This window comes from Triticum urartu, chromosome 7, assembly GCF_003073215.2.
Source record: "Triticum urartu cultivar G1812 chromosome 7, Tu2.1, whole genome shotgun sequence".
Lineage (NCBI taxonomy): Eukaryota > Viridiplantae > Streptophyta > Magnoliopsida > Poales > Poaceae > Triticum > Triticum urartu.
Window position 1 is genome coordinate 640,407,308 of NC_053028.1, and position 15,416 is coordinate 640,422,723.

Below are 15,416 nucleotides of genomic sequence, written 5' to 3' on the forward strand. Positions count from 1 at the left end.
CTAGGAGATGGATCTCCAAGGGGGCGGCGGCCAAGGGGTGGCTTCCCCCCCCAAGCCAAGTGGGGGGCACCCCCACCACTAGGGTTTCCAAACCCTAGGTGCAGGGGAGGCCCAAGGGGGGTGCACCAGCCCACTAGGGGCTGGTTCCCCTCCCAACTCATCCCATGGGGCCCTCCGGGATAGGTGGCCCCACCCGGTGGACCCCCGGGACCCTTCCGGTGGTCCCGGTACAATACCGGAGACCCCCGAAACCTTCCCGATGGCCGAAACTGGACTTCCTATATATGAATCTTTACCTCCGGACCATTTCGGAACTCCTCGTGATGTCCGGGATCTCATCCGGGACTCCGAACAACTTTCGGGTTACTGCATACTAATATCTCTACAACCCTAGCGTCACTGAACCTTAAGTGTGTAGACCCTACGGGTTCGGGAGACATGCAGACATGACCGAGACGCCTCTCTGGTCAATAACCAACAGCAGGATCTGGATACCCATGTTGGCTCCCACATGCTCCACGATGATCTCATCGGATGAACCACAATGTCGAGGATTCAATCAATCCGTATACAATTCCCTTTGTCAATCGGTACGTTACTTGCCCGAGACTCGATCGTCGGTATCCCAATACCTCGTTCAATCTCGTTACTGGCAAGTCACTTTACTCGTACCGTAATGCATGATCCCGTGATCAACCACTTGGTCACATTGAGCTCATTATGATGATGCATTACCGAGTGGGCCCAGAGATACCTCTCCGTCATACGGAGTGACAAATCCCAGTCTCGATTCGTGCCAGGAGATACCTGTAGTGACCTTTATAGTCACCCAGTTACGTTGTGACGTTTGGCACACCCAAAGCACTCCTACGGTATCCGGGAGTTGCACAATCTCATGGTCTAAGGAAATGATACTTGACATCAGAAAAGCTACAGCAAACGAACTACACGATCTTTGAGCTATGCTTAGGATTGGGTCTTGTCCATCACATCATTCTCCTAATGATGTGATCCCGTTATCAATGACATCCAATGTCCATAGTCAGGAAACCATGACTATCTTTTGATCAACGAGCTAGTCAACTAGAGGCTCACTAGGGACGTGTTGTGGTCTATGTATTCACACATGTATTACGATTTCCGGATAACACAATTATAGCATGAATAATAGACAATTATCATGAACAAAGAAATATAATAATAACCATTTTATTATTGCCTCTAGGGCATATTTCCAACAAAATATATAACTCAAAAGATATAAGTGAAGCACATAGAGTGTATTCTAACAATTTCCGAATCATGTGTGTCTCTCTCAAAAGGTGTGTACAGCAAGGATGATTGTGCAAAACTAACAAATAAAGACTCAAATAATACAAGACGCTCCAAGCAAAACACATATCATGTGGTAAATAAAAATATAGCTCCAAGTAAAGTTACCGATGGAGGTAGACGAAAGAGGGGATGCCTTCCGGGGCATCCCCAAGCTTTGGCTTTTAGGTAGCCTTAAATTATCTTGGAGTGACATGGGCATCCCCAAGCTTAGGATCTTTCCACTCCTTGTTCCATAATCCATCAAATCTTTTACCCAAAACTTGAAAACTTCACAACACAAAACTTAAAGTAGAAAATCTCGTGAGCTCCGTTAGCCAAAGAAAACAAAACACTACTTCAAGGTACTGTAATTAACTCATTCTTTATTTATATTGGTGTTAAACCTACTGTATTCCAACTTCTCTATGGTTTATAAACTATTTTACTAGCCATAGATTCATCAAAATAAGCAAACAACACATGAAAAAACAGAATATGTCAAAAACAGAACAGTCTGTAGTAATCTGTAGCTAACGCAAGATATGGAACCCCAAAAATTCTAAAATAAATTGCTGGACGTGAGGAATTTATCTATTAATCATCTGCAAAAAAAGAATTAACTAAATATCACTTTCCAAATAAAAATGGCAGCAATTCTCGTGAGCGCTAAAGTTTCTGTTTTTTACAGCAAGATTAAAAAGACTTTCCCCAAGTCTTCCCAACAGTTCTACTTGGCACAAACACTAATTAAACACAAAAAACACAACCAAAATAGAGGCTAGATAAATTATTTATTACTAAACATGATCAAAAATCAAGGAATAAAAATAAAATTGGGTTGCCTCCCAACAAGCGCTATCGTTTAACGCCCCTAGCTAGGCATAAAAAGCAAGGATAGATCTAGGTATTGCCATCTTTGGAAGGCAATCCATAAGTGGCTCTCATAATAGATTCATAAGGTAATTTATCTTTCTTTCTAGGGAAGTGTTCCATGCCTTTCCTTAATGGAAATTGGAATCTAATATTCCCTTCCTTCATATCAATAATTGCACCAATCGTTCTAAGGAAAGGTCTACCAAGAATAATAGGACATGAAGGATTGCAATCTATGTCAAGAACAATAAAATCTACGGGCACATAATTCCTATTTGCAAAAATAAGAACATCATTAATTCTTCCCATAGGTTTCTTAATAGTGGAATCCGCAAGGTGCAAGTTTAAAGAGCAATCGTCAAAATCACGGAAACCTAGCAATTCACACAAAGTCTTTGGGGTCGTGGAAACACTAGCACCCAAATCACACAAAGCATCGAATGCATGATCTTTAATTTTAATTTAATAGTAGGTTCCCACTCATCATAAAGTTTTCTAGGGATAGAAACTTCCAACTCAAGTTTTTCTTCATAAGATTGCATCAAAGCATCAACGATATGTTTAGTAAAAGCTTTATTTTGACTATAAGCTTGAGGAGAATTTAGCACGGATTGCAACAAGGAGATACAATCTATCAAAGAGCAATTATCATTATTAAATTCCTTGAAATCCAAAATAGTGGGTTCATTTATATTTAAAGTTTTGACTTCTTCAATCCCACTTTAAACAATTTTAGCTTCAAGATCTAAAGACTCCGAATTTTTGAGACGCCGTCTAGGTAAAGGTGGGTCATATTCAGTCCCATCATTATCAAGATTCATATTGCAAAACAAAGATTTAATAGGGGACACATCAATAACTTTTAGATCTTCATATTTATCTTCCAAAAAAAATTCCGGCTTAGCGGCCATGTTATTAACTAAGGTGGCTTGCTTATCCGAAACTTCAGCTATTAACTTCTCAAGATAAGCAATCTGAGATTTCAAACCATCAAATTCTTTAGACATATCATCGAGCTCTTTATTCATATAACCCATAATTTTTTTTGTTCTTTAAGCTCATTTCTAAAGAAACTATTATGCTCAAATTGTAAAACCATAAAACTCCTTGATACGTCCATTTTGCATCATGCTTTTATATCAATATTTATTGAATTATGTGCTATTATTACACATTATGTCACAATACTTATGCCTATTCTCTCTTATTTTACAAGGTTTACATAAAGAGGGAGAATGCCGGCAGCTGGAATTCTAGGTTGGAAAAGGAGCAAATATTAGAGACCTATTCTGCACAGCTCCAAAAGTCCTGAAACTTCACGGATGATGTTTTCCAAATATATAAAAAATACTGAGCGCAAGAACTTCAGCAGGGGGCCACACCCTGCCCATGAGGGTGGGGGCGCCCCTACCTCGTGGGCCCCCGGGTGGCCCTCCGGTGACCATCTTCTGCTATATGGAGTCTTTCGATGGGAAAAAATCATAAGCCATCTTCTCGGATGAAACTCTGCCGCCACGAGGAAGAACCTTGGCGGAACCAATCTAGGGTTCTGGCGAAGCTGTTCTGCCGGGGAAACTTCCCTCCCGGAGGGGGAAATCATCGCCATCGTCATCACCAACGCTCCTCTCATCGGGAGAGGGCAATCTCCATCAACATATTCATCAGCACCATCTCATCTCAAAACCCTAGTTCATCTCTTGTATCCAATTCTTGTCTCCAAGTCCGGGATTGGTGCTAGTAGGTTGCTAGTAGTGTTAATTACTCCTTGTAGTTGATGCTAGTTGGTTTAATTGGTGGAAGATCATATGTTCAGATCCTATATGCATATTAATACCCCTCTGATTATGAACATGTTTATGCTTTGTGAGTAGTTACTTTTGTTCCTAAGGACATGGGAGAAGTCTTGCTATTAGTAGTCATGTGAATTTGGTATTCGTTCGATATTTTGATGAGATGTATGTTGTCTCTCCTCTAGTGGTGTTATGTGAGCGTCGACTACATGACACTTCACCATTATTTGGGCCTAGAGGAAGGCATTGGGAAGTAATAAGTAGATGATGGGTTTCTAGAGTGACAGAAGCTTAAACCCTAGTTTATGCGTTGCTTCGTAAGGGGCTGATTTGGATCCATATGTTTCATGCTATGGTTAGGTTTACCTTAATACTTTTGTTGTAGTTGCGGATGCTTGCAATAGAAGTTAATCATAAGTGGGATGCTTGTCCAAGTAAGGGCAGTACCCAAGCACTGGTCCACCCACATACCAAATTATCAAAGTACCGAACGTGAATCATATGAATGTGATGAAAACTAGCTTGACGATATTCCCATGTGTCCTCGGGAGCGCTTTACATCTTATAAGAGTTTGTCCAGGCTTGTCCTTTGTTACAAAAAGGATTGGGCCACCTTGCTGCACCTTATTTACTTTTGTTACTTGTTGCTCGTTACAAATTATCTTATCACAAAACTATCTATTACCACTCATTTCAGTATTTGCAGAGAATTCAAATGTATTTTGTTCTTTGGTCTCGTTTCTTCCAAGATTCTTTTTGTTCAAAACTTTTATATCGACATCCACAGGTACTCATAAGTCATGACCCTCAGTTTCTTGATAACCTCCAGCCATGACGCTTATTAACTTCTCTTTTTCTCTGCTATAATTATTTTTTACTATACTACATGAGTAGTGCAGGATTTAAAACATAACCTGATTGTAGCACACACTGTAGGTCAAGCATTTCTAGATGAGTATCAGTTTATTTCAGTCTCTGTAGGTTGGATCGTATGTTAGCTTAAGTTCTGACTAGTTATGAGGATGATTGACTAGCTGGTGGGCAGAAATATTTAAAGCCTACATTTTTTAACTGAATCATATGTTGTTGAGTTGTAAAGACAAGCTAAATAGCTAATTAGCTGAAAGCCATTCTCATGTGGAGCATGTTGATTGCAAAAGTTAAGTAAACAAAAATTGGAGAAGTTATGAATTTGTAAGTCAGTTACTCATCATGCAGAGGCCGGGGGTACATCCTCCTTTTCCAAAAAAAAAGTTATTCATTATTGTTTCAGAGTATGAAAATCTTAGAATGCCTGACAATCATATCATATAGCATGGAAGGCTATGACAATCTAACCTTATGCCAAATGTTGAAAATGTTGTGGCAAATTTATTGTATGAACCAATCATGCTCTTAGTTCGACATTATAAATGTATTGACATCCCAACAGACAACAGTCATGTGTTTCTTCTTGAAAACTAATTTGTATTTTTTTCCTGTGTGCCCTCTAGTATGGATTGAACTCCACAAGCGACTACACCTACAACACACTGGATCAAAATGCAGTACCGCCACAGTGAGAATCTACACGACAGATTTTTTTCGAAAAGGGGGATTTGCGCGACTAATGACGAAGCACATATCATATATGCAGTACATAAGTCATATCTTGCAATATGCCATGCTGTAATGGGCACTGTATACATTTGTACGCCCTGTCATTCTGCGAATCGCGGTTGTACATAGTTCCATCATTACTACTAAAGAACATATGTGTGAATGGCTGCCCTGGTTGGATGTCTTGGGTTGGCTGGTTTCTTCAATGTAGCCAAAGAGATGGATGAGCAAGAATGGCAGTATTTACATTGGATGTGTATTAAGTTAGATATAGCAGTTAGTAAAAAAATGTAAGGTAATGTTAGTACAATTCATCATCTGGATTGTGACATCATTAAAATATTTTCTTGGGCCAAATATTACATTCCATACTTCATTTGTTTTGCTTGAAATGACAAAATGAAACTGCGAGCGCTGTTTGTCATTGGTTGATACACATCCCGTGAAACAAACATATGTAGTGTTGTTAAATATGGGAAATTAAACTAAATATAAACATGGTGGTGATTTATACCTGTAAACTCCACCATTCCATTAACATACATACGCATCAATCATTGTTTGCCTTAATAATGATTTAATGCTGAGAAAGTATCATGGAAATCTCCATGATCCCACCAATCTTGTCTACCCAGTATCACCGGTACACGCTCTTCCTTGTGTAACCCGGATAGCAATTTGACAAGCCTAGCTAGGGCAATCATACAAAAGCAAGCGCTGCAAACTAGGGAATGTAAGAGTGCAATCACATATGTTGTGCAGGTTCCCAAGCCAGGGAAATGAATCCATAATGGTGGACATGGGTCACATGGGTCCTCCTCCTTCAACATCGGATGGAATCAACTCCAACATTGAGTCACCTCCTCTTTATATAGTCCTAAGTCCTCTCCATCTATCGCCCTAAGAACATCCTTATTTTACCGCATTGGGGGGAGGGGGGTTGAGTTCAATCGATATGTCGAGTTGATAAAGGATAATCTTTTACTGATAAAGGACATTTCATTCACAGGACCAAAAAGATAAATATTGTTTTACAATAATAGTACAAAAGGTCGACCTAGAAGAGGTATATTTGGTTGAATTTGATTGCAGTAGTTGGCACACGGACCTTTGACATCTCCACCCGCGGCTCCTAACATGCCCCTACTGAAATGGGGGCTTTCCAAATCAATATGCACAGTGCGATTTGGCAATCTCAACTTTCTGAAGTTCTAATTTGTATTCAGGACCTTGTTATTGAAGAACTTATTTCCAACCCTGTTTCTCGTGAAAACACTAATTTCCCTAGCCAACAAATTAATCTTCCAGTTCCAAAAAAAATGTGTTTACTATTTTCTTATGGAAAACTTTGCAGTCAATGTCAGACAAAGACATCCGAGCCAAGCTCTTGGTAAAAATTAGGGGGGTGGTCATGAAATCCATTTCCCATTTATGATGTACTCAAACATAACTTGTCAAATTCCTTATTTTCTAATCTCATCAGATTAATGCAGACATGTTAGTTTTTTTTCTGTTTTTTTTTTGCGGTGGAATGCGGACTGGCATGTCTTTGAATCTTACAAGCATGGCTAATAGAAAGAACAACGAGTTCATGGCCATTTTCCTTCTATGATTTGCATCCAAATAAAGAACACATTATGCACATGCCACATCATTCCTTTTTTTATTCACTTATTTCTCCACATTATCAGACAGCCCTTACAATGAATGTCTAGGTACTGCCCGGAGGTGGGGTTGCAGGTAGCGTTATAACAGGAACTGTGTAACCTGCACAAGAGATTTTCAATTTTCGCATCATAAGGATAATCATGAGCAAATATATAAGAAATAATGGCAAGTAGAAAACAGGCACATGTGTATATGCATAGAAATATGACGGTTACCAACCTGCACAGTGAGTGTGTGCACGCAACCCATTGCCGCATACATGTGTAGCCATGGAAAACTTGGCTAGACTGATCCTAGCCAGTTCATGAGCTGTGAATTTATCACAGACGCAGTGGATGTCTGTTCCTGCCCTTATCACCTAGCAACACACGCTCCCGTGTAGAAGGGGGTGCTCGCCGACATTCTTCCCAATGTTCCTCCAGCATTCCCTCATCACCTTACTTTTATCCGTGGCGCAGTGATCTGCTTGTGCACGGTGTGGATATGAAGAGAGGACCACAAAGACTAGGAAGCATAAAACTCCTATTGCCTCAACACTGGTCATCTTCTTATGTGAAATGGTATTATCGGTATGTGTTTTATGCAATAATTCAGCACCACTTCACTAGTGCAGAACCGGGCAATAGCACCGGTTCGTAAGGCCCTTTAGTGCCGGTTCCATAACTGGCACTAAAGTGTGGGCACTAAAGCCCCCCCCCCTTTAGTACCGGTTCAGCATGAACCGGTGCTAAAGGGAAACCACGTGGCACGAGCTAGCTCCGGGGGCCGGGAGCCCTTTAGTACCGGTTGGTAACACCAACCGGTACTAAATGTTTGTGGGTTTTTGTTTTATTTTGTATTTTTCAATTAAATTTGTGTTATCAATTTAATTTAGGATTGTTTTACGTTATAATGAGTTGTAGTCGTCATCATCATCATCATCATCGCATATTAATAAATAAATAAACTCTAGCTAGCTAAAAATCATCGTAGTCGTCTAATTACCACTATTTAATCATCATAGTCATTACCGCTAGCTATCTAATCATCACCAACACTGGCTAGCTTAAAGAGGAAACATTCACTTTGTAACAGAAGCAAAGATATCATCGAGTTCAACATAATCATCACCAACATCGAAGTTCAGGACACGGACATGAGACACTAATTAAGAGCATGAACTAGTGCTGCTCCCTCTCAGGTAGAATAGCATAGAACATGTATAGCTCTCCTGATTCATCATACTGGAGCATGCAGATGAATCTGTCTCCTAATCTTGGGTTGCGCTTCTCCTTGCTGCCCCCTAGTACTTCTCTGCGATCGTTAACAATTTTGCTCCAATCTTTCACTATTAAGCATTCTTCGCTTTCAGAAATCCTGAATGCACTCATGTGCAATGTAGGATATCTTGGCCGTAAGCTAACCATTCACATGTCACCTTTAGTCTCGATCCACTGAGGCACAACTGTCATCGAAAGTCCCTGTTGAAGAACATCGTATAGTAATTAATATACTAAGCAATGAAAGTTTAGCTTCAAAAATAATGTATGCAAAAGATGCACTAATTAAGGACAAATATAGTTAAAATCTTACCATCTTTCGATTATAGATGTGACCGTAGTTCAATACGATCACCATTGGTCGCACGTTTTGAGTACTAACATTTCTAAGTTCAGGAAAAAAAATTGTCTTGACAGTATTAATATCCTCAAGCCATGAAACATAATGACTTATCTCCTCGCAGTTTAGTTGAGCCCCGGGGCAGTAGTAGGTCCTGTCTACCAAGCGCCGGACATGTTTGCTTGAACCGAAATAAGCTGACAATACAAATTAGTTGTCAGCTATTTTTGAATAAACAGTATCAAAGACATAAACATATGCATGCATGGTTGAGAAAAACTCACATAACGGTAGAACTGGAGGCGTTTGCACATCGACCCAGATGTCTATATTACCTTCAATATCATCTTCCGGACGAATATCAAAGGTGACAACCATACCAGGCTCAAATGCATAAGCCTTGCATAGTGCTTGCCAAGTTTTGCATTCAAAATAGGTGTATGTGTCTCCATTATATAATTTGACGTTGAAAGTATACCCATGCTCCGTCTTCAAGTAACTCTCTTTACCTCCATATCATCTATAGCACTAAAACCTATCTTATCCAAGACAAAAATTCTTGCATGGCAGGGGATGCGCTAGTAGAATAGTGAAAATTTAATATTATAAGTTGAAGCAAATGAAGCATAAGTTTTGCATTCAAATAATAATTGACAAAGTGACTTACTGTATCAACTTCGAATGTCTCATCCAGCTTGATGCTGAAGCGCCTACCATCAACAAGGAAATTTCTGTCGCACAGGCCGCGCTGGTCTTCACAATGTTCGCACATAATGAAATCTTTTTCGTCATCAGATGACATTTCCTATGTTCATATAGGTGAAACATTAAACACCTATTACTATCTAACATTAATTAATATCTAGCCAAATATATATTCATCTAACATTTGACATTAATATATCTAACTATATTCATCTCTAACAATTGACATTACTATATATTTAACTTTTCTATCTAATTCATCTAACATTCGACATTAATCTAACATTTATATAAACTCAAAATATATAAAAAATTAAATAAATAGAAAAACTCATTAACAAATAATATTTTAATTAGATCATCAAATCTCAGATACCTAAATTTTCTTACTAAAAATAAACTAGTTATATTAATTATTGAACTAGTTCAAATCTCATATACCTAAATAAACTAGTTATATTAATTATTGAACTAGTTCAAATCTCATATACCTAAATAAACTAGTTCGACAATTTTCTTACTAAAAATAAACTAGTTATATTAATTATTGAACTAGTTCAAATCTCATATACCTAAATAAACTAGTTCGATAATTTTCTTACTAAAAATAAACTAGTTATATTAATTATTCAACTAGTTCAAATCTCTAGTTCGACAATTTTCTATCTAGCTAATTCATCTAACATTCGACATTAATCAAACATTCGATCATCTAATTAACTTTTCTAAAAAACAGAAAATAAGTAAAAAAAATGTGTGTGTATGTGTGTGTAGTGTGTACGTATATATGTGTGTGTATGTGTGTATGTGTGCGGCCCCGTACGCCACCGCCCCATACGTACGAGCGGGGGCGCCGGCATACGGGGCGGGGGCGGCGGCGTACGTACGGGCGGGGGCGCCGCCGTACGGGCCAGGTGCGACGACGACGGACGGCGGCGCGGCGGGTATACGCGAGAGCGAGAGACGTACGGGACCGCGGCGGGACGACGAGGGACGGCGGCGCGCGGCGTTCGGGGCGGCGGCGCGAGACGGCGGCGGGGACAGCGACGACGACGACGACGGGCGACGGGCGGCGAAGACGGGTTCGAGCGGCGTGCGAGAGGTTGGAGACGAAAGAAGTGGGGAGATCTAACTGAATTTTCGTAAGTGTTGTATATATAGGAGAGGCCTTTAGTACCAGTTGGAGCCACCAACCGGTACTAAAGGCCAACTTTGGCCAGGCCAAGAGGCGGGAAGAGCAGGCCTTTAGTACCGGTTGGTGGCTTCAACCGGTACTAAAGGGTGGTCTTTAGTACCGGTTGGAGCCACCAACCGGTACTAAAGGCCTCGCGCTGCCACCCCAAAGTTTAGTCCCACCTCGCCGGGCGAAGGGCAGCCGCACTGGTTTATAAACCCAGCCGCGGCTACCTCTTCGAACTTCTCTATATAGCAGGCTTGTGGGTCTAAACTCTGCGCGCTGCCCTGTGAGTCTGCTGGGCCTTTAAGGCCTGTAATTGTACGACTGTGGCCTAGCAGGCCCACACAGGGCAGCGCCCCAGTTTTTTTTATAGTTTTTTCTTTTCTGCTTTATTTTCTTCTATTTATTTCTACGTAGTTTTTTGTATAGTTTTTTCTTTTCTGTTATATTTATTTTCTTCTATTTATTTGTGAGTAGTTTTATTCATCTAGTTTGCCAAAATTTAACATTTTCATAGTTCATTTTGTAGTGATTTTCAATTTCACGGTCATTTTGTGAACGATTGAAAAATAGCAAATATATTTTTTTTCTTTTCTGCTTTATTTTTTCTTCTATTTATTTTTGAGTAGTTTTTTCTTTTCTGCTATATTTATTTTCTTCTATTTATTTCTGAGTAGTTTTTTTATATAGTTTTTTTCTTTTCAGCTATAGTTTTTTTTCTTTTCTGCTATTTTTTCTTTTCTGCTATTTTTTCTTTTCTGCAAAACTTGATGGTCAAAGTCTGGAGTTATAACCAAAGTTTAAAAAAAAGAAATGCTGACGTGCAATTAGTTTTTGCCATAACAGAAGAAGTCCGGAGTTGTAATAAGTTATTAAAAATAAAAAAGAGGTGCAATGCTCGTTAATTTGCTTCAAGCCTTTCGGAATAGTATAAACTGCACTGCGCGTAGCTCCGTGCAATCTACCATATTCCTGAAGGCTTGAAGCTAAGCAACGTGAGCATTGAGCCTCTTCTTCATCGTCTCTGCACTCAGGGCTTATAAACCGCTCCTAGTCCCTCTCTCTTGGCGAGGTGGGACTAAAAACAGCTTGCCATAACCTCATTAGTACCGGTTCGTGGTACGAACCGGCACTAAATGGTGATGGTGGGGCCATAGCCTGACCGCAGGCTGACACAGCCTCTTTAGTACCGGTTCGTGGCATGAACCGGTACTAAAGGTTCGCCACGAACCGGTGCTATTGATCTCCGCCACGAACCGGTGCTATTGTACACATTAGAGCCGGCTGAAATTCAAACCGGCACTATTGTGCTTCACGTTTGACCCTTTTTCTACTAGTGCTTGGGTTCTATATATATTGGTTGCAAACTCTCGCCCTTTGGTCATTTAATTAACCGAACCCTCAAGATAACTTGGATATGTTGTCATTTAATATAGGCACATCTAGTTCTTGTATCAAACTGCAGATAGAGTATACGTAGATGGGTGCAAGCTATTAAATGTTAGTGACTGATTTCTGATAGATAGATAACAAGGATATGTTCTCCTTTAATGTAGGATATACCTAATTCTCGTAGATCATGATTATCAAATTGCTTGTGCAGGATATACCAAGATGCATGGCTGCAAATTGATTTCCTGAGTATTCATTGTGATTTTATTTTCCAGTTACTACCAAGAAGGAATACCTTTTCATACTCACTCTAACCGAGGATATACTCAGGTCATTAAAATGCATGAATTTTTGTTGTTGAAAATGCATGATATTATATATATATATATATATATATATATATATATATATATATATATATATATATATATATATATATATATATATGAGTCCAATCTGCAAATGCAACTTTGAGTGTTATATTCCATATGAATATGTTAAACAAAATAACAAAATATGAAATGATTTATGACAAATCTTGTAATATGATTTTAGTTCAATAAGTTACCAACTATATCTTTATATATGGATTGTTAAAGTAGTGAAGTTAGTTTGGCTGTGCTGTTTTCTGTGTCATCTATTTGTGAATTGATATATTTCAGCTTTTAAAAGTCGACTTCATATTTGTGTTGCATTGGTGAAAATACTATGCAAAAAAAATACATTTTTATATGTTACTGTTACATTTTCGGACAAACGTAACACTTTATGTGATGACTCATATAACATAATTGGTATATATTGAAGGGAGAATGCTTCGTTTAGACTGGTTAACACATTTACAAAGTGGATACTCTTTTAGTTAGATGATTCATAGATGTATATGATACATATACCGGTGTGTTGTCCTTGTCCAACCAGTTTCGATACTTCCGAAGTAGGATTAAGAGCGAAGTATGAAAGCCATGTATTAATTAATTATAGGTAGACTAGATAGGATGTTTTTGAGTTATTGCTGGTACATCGGCTCTTTACCGAGAAGTGTGTGTAATTTCAGATTGGCACTTCAACAAACTTGATGGGCTCAAATTGTGAACCTGAGAGAGTTGGAATGGAAGGGGCGCTGCCTCATGCTTGGTTTCCAAAACTGCGTCTGCTACTAATTCCTCGCTGCAACAGCATCAGGATAATCTCATGGATCAAACATCTCCCATGCCTAGAAGAGGTTTACTGATAAAGGACATTTCATTCAATCGATATATCGAGTTGATACAACCGCACTGAGCAAATGCCCGGCCTCTGCATAGCACGATACACACAGCCAAAACATCCAACATGACCAAAAAGAAAATATTGTTTTACAATAATAGTACAAAAGGCCGACCTAGAAGAGGTATATTTGGTTGAATTTGATTGCAGTAGTTGGCACACGGACCTTTGACATCTCCACCCGCGGCTCCTAACATGCCCCTACTGAAATGGGGGCTTTCCAAATCAATATGCACAGTGCGATTTGGCAATCTCAACTTTCTGAAGTTCTAATTTGTATTCAGGACCTTGTTATTGAAGAACGTATTTCCAACCCTGTTTCTCGTGAAAACACTAATTTCCCTAGCCAACAAATTAATCTTCCAGTTCCAAAAAAATAAAATATGTTTACTATTTTCTTATGGAGAACTTTGCAGTCAATGTCAGACAAAGACATCCATTGAGTCAAGCTCTTGGTAAAAACTAGTAGTTGGGGCGCGCCCGTGGCACGCCGCTTGAGGGGCATCTGGACGGTGCCAGGTAGATGAACGCCCTTTTTACTTTCCTTTTTGGATCAGGATAGCAGCACATGTACATGCAATTCTTGATGGAACTTATTGTATATTGGAATATCACCTGAGGAAGAAAAATGCCACGCCCACAATGATATAGCATTGACAGGAGCATGTTGTTGTTTGGCAACATAAGATACATTAATAGAAATTACACGCACATCGGCCCCGGGAGCGGTGGCAGGCCCTTGATGCCTCCCTCTAACCGTGCGGCTGGCAAAGCTGCGGCAGTAGCTCGTCGTCGCGGACGGCGACGACCCTCCAGGACACGGTGTTGAAGGAGGCACGAGGGAGATGTTGAGCTTGGTCTACAGGTCCCTTATGGCAGCCCTAGTCCTCTCGGCAAACTGCTCCGCACCGTTGGGGTCTTGGTTCCTCAACTTCCTTGCCTGCAAATGAGTTCCACTTCATATCTTTGGCATGACCCTGGTTCTGAGCTTCTAATAATATATGAATTCTGAGAGAGCGAGTGTGCTCGTTCAAACATACCACGTGACTTCCGGCTCTTGTGGCTCTGAAAGAGCTGAATGGCTCCGGTGAAGGCTTTACAGACGCCCTTGCTCCGTGGAAGATAGATAACCTGCTTCCGGTTCTTCTTTTCTGCAAGGGACTTCTCTCAGCAAACATTTGTAACACTGGTTATATTATTCTTCTAAAAGCATGGGACAAATAGGAGAAAAATAGAGGAATATCAAGGTAGATCCTAGGAAAGGATGCCTCAAAATTGAATGCCCACTGAATGAGTCAGATATAACTGCAATATGAAATAACATTCTTCAAATTGCAAAGAACTACCCTTTGTTGTCCCATGCTCCGATTAGACATCAAAGTAGTGTCACTGATCAGTCTCCGTCTATCTACAACGTTATATATCTGCAAGAAAAGCAAAACTAATTATACCACCATAAGTTTTATACAAACCACACCAGACAGATATTAGATCAAAAACGGGACAAGAAGCATCAACAAAGTTAAAGATTCCCCCCTAGTAACATTGGAACTGTAGACTGACAGCGGAATTAGTTATTTGCAGCTTCTTTCCACAAAGTTTGCAAAAGTTACCACAAAATAACCATTTTTTTAACATTGCCACTTTTTTTAAAGAACTCAAAAACCTTGTTGTTCAAATATGAGAAAAGTATAGCTAATGATAACCAAAGTCGTTTTCTTGAAAAGTATACAAACTTTTACGAAGAAGGCATGTGCGCAATTTATCTTGGCTCGGCACATTCGGCTGCCATGTTCGTCATTAGTCTAACTCATGTACATCAATATGGGCATATTGCTATTAACATTATGATCTAATAGTAGAACATCCGATCACTACGATACTATATCATTAGAGTTCAGAAACCATCATAGGCATTGGTACATCTAACGAGGATATGTACGACTCGCCCTGAGCATGGATGGGTACAATGCATTGTAGTTATCCAAAAGCGAATACAAGCTAACATGAGTGCTTTCAGTTTGGCTGGA

At 39.6% G+C, this 15,416-nt stretch overlaps 1 long non-coding RNA gene across 1 annotated transcript; it reads right to left on the reverse strand.

Annotated features, from left to right (window-relative positions):
- Positions 1-13,906: 13,906 nt before the first annotated feature.
- Positions 13,907-14,356, reverse strand: LOC125521420. Its single transcript, XR_007289261.1, has 2 exons — positions 14,099-14,356; positions 13,907-14,001 (listed from the first exon to the last, which is right to left on the reverse strand). It is a non-coding gene; the product is annotated as an uncharacterized LOC125521420 (long non-coding RNA).
- Positions 14,357-15,416: the final 1,060 nt, after the last annotated feature.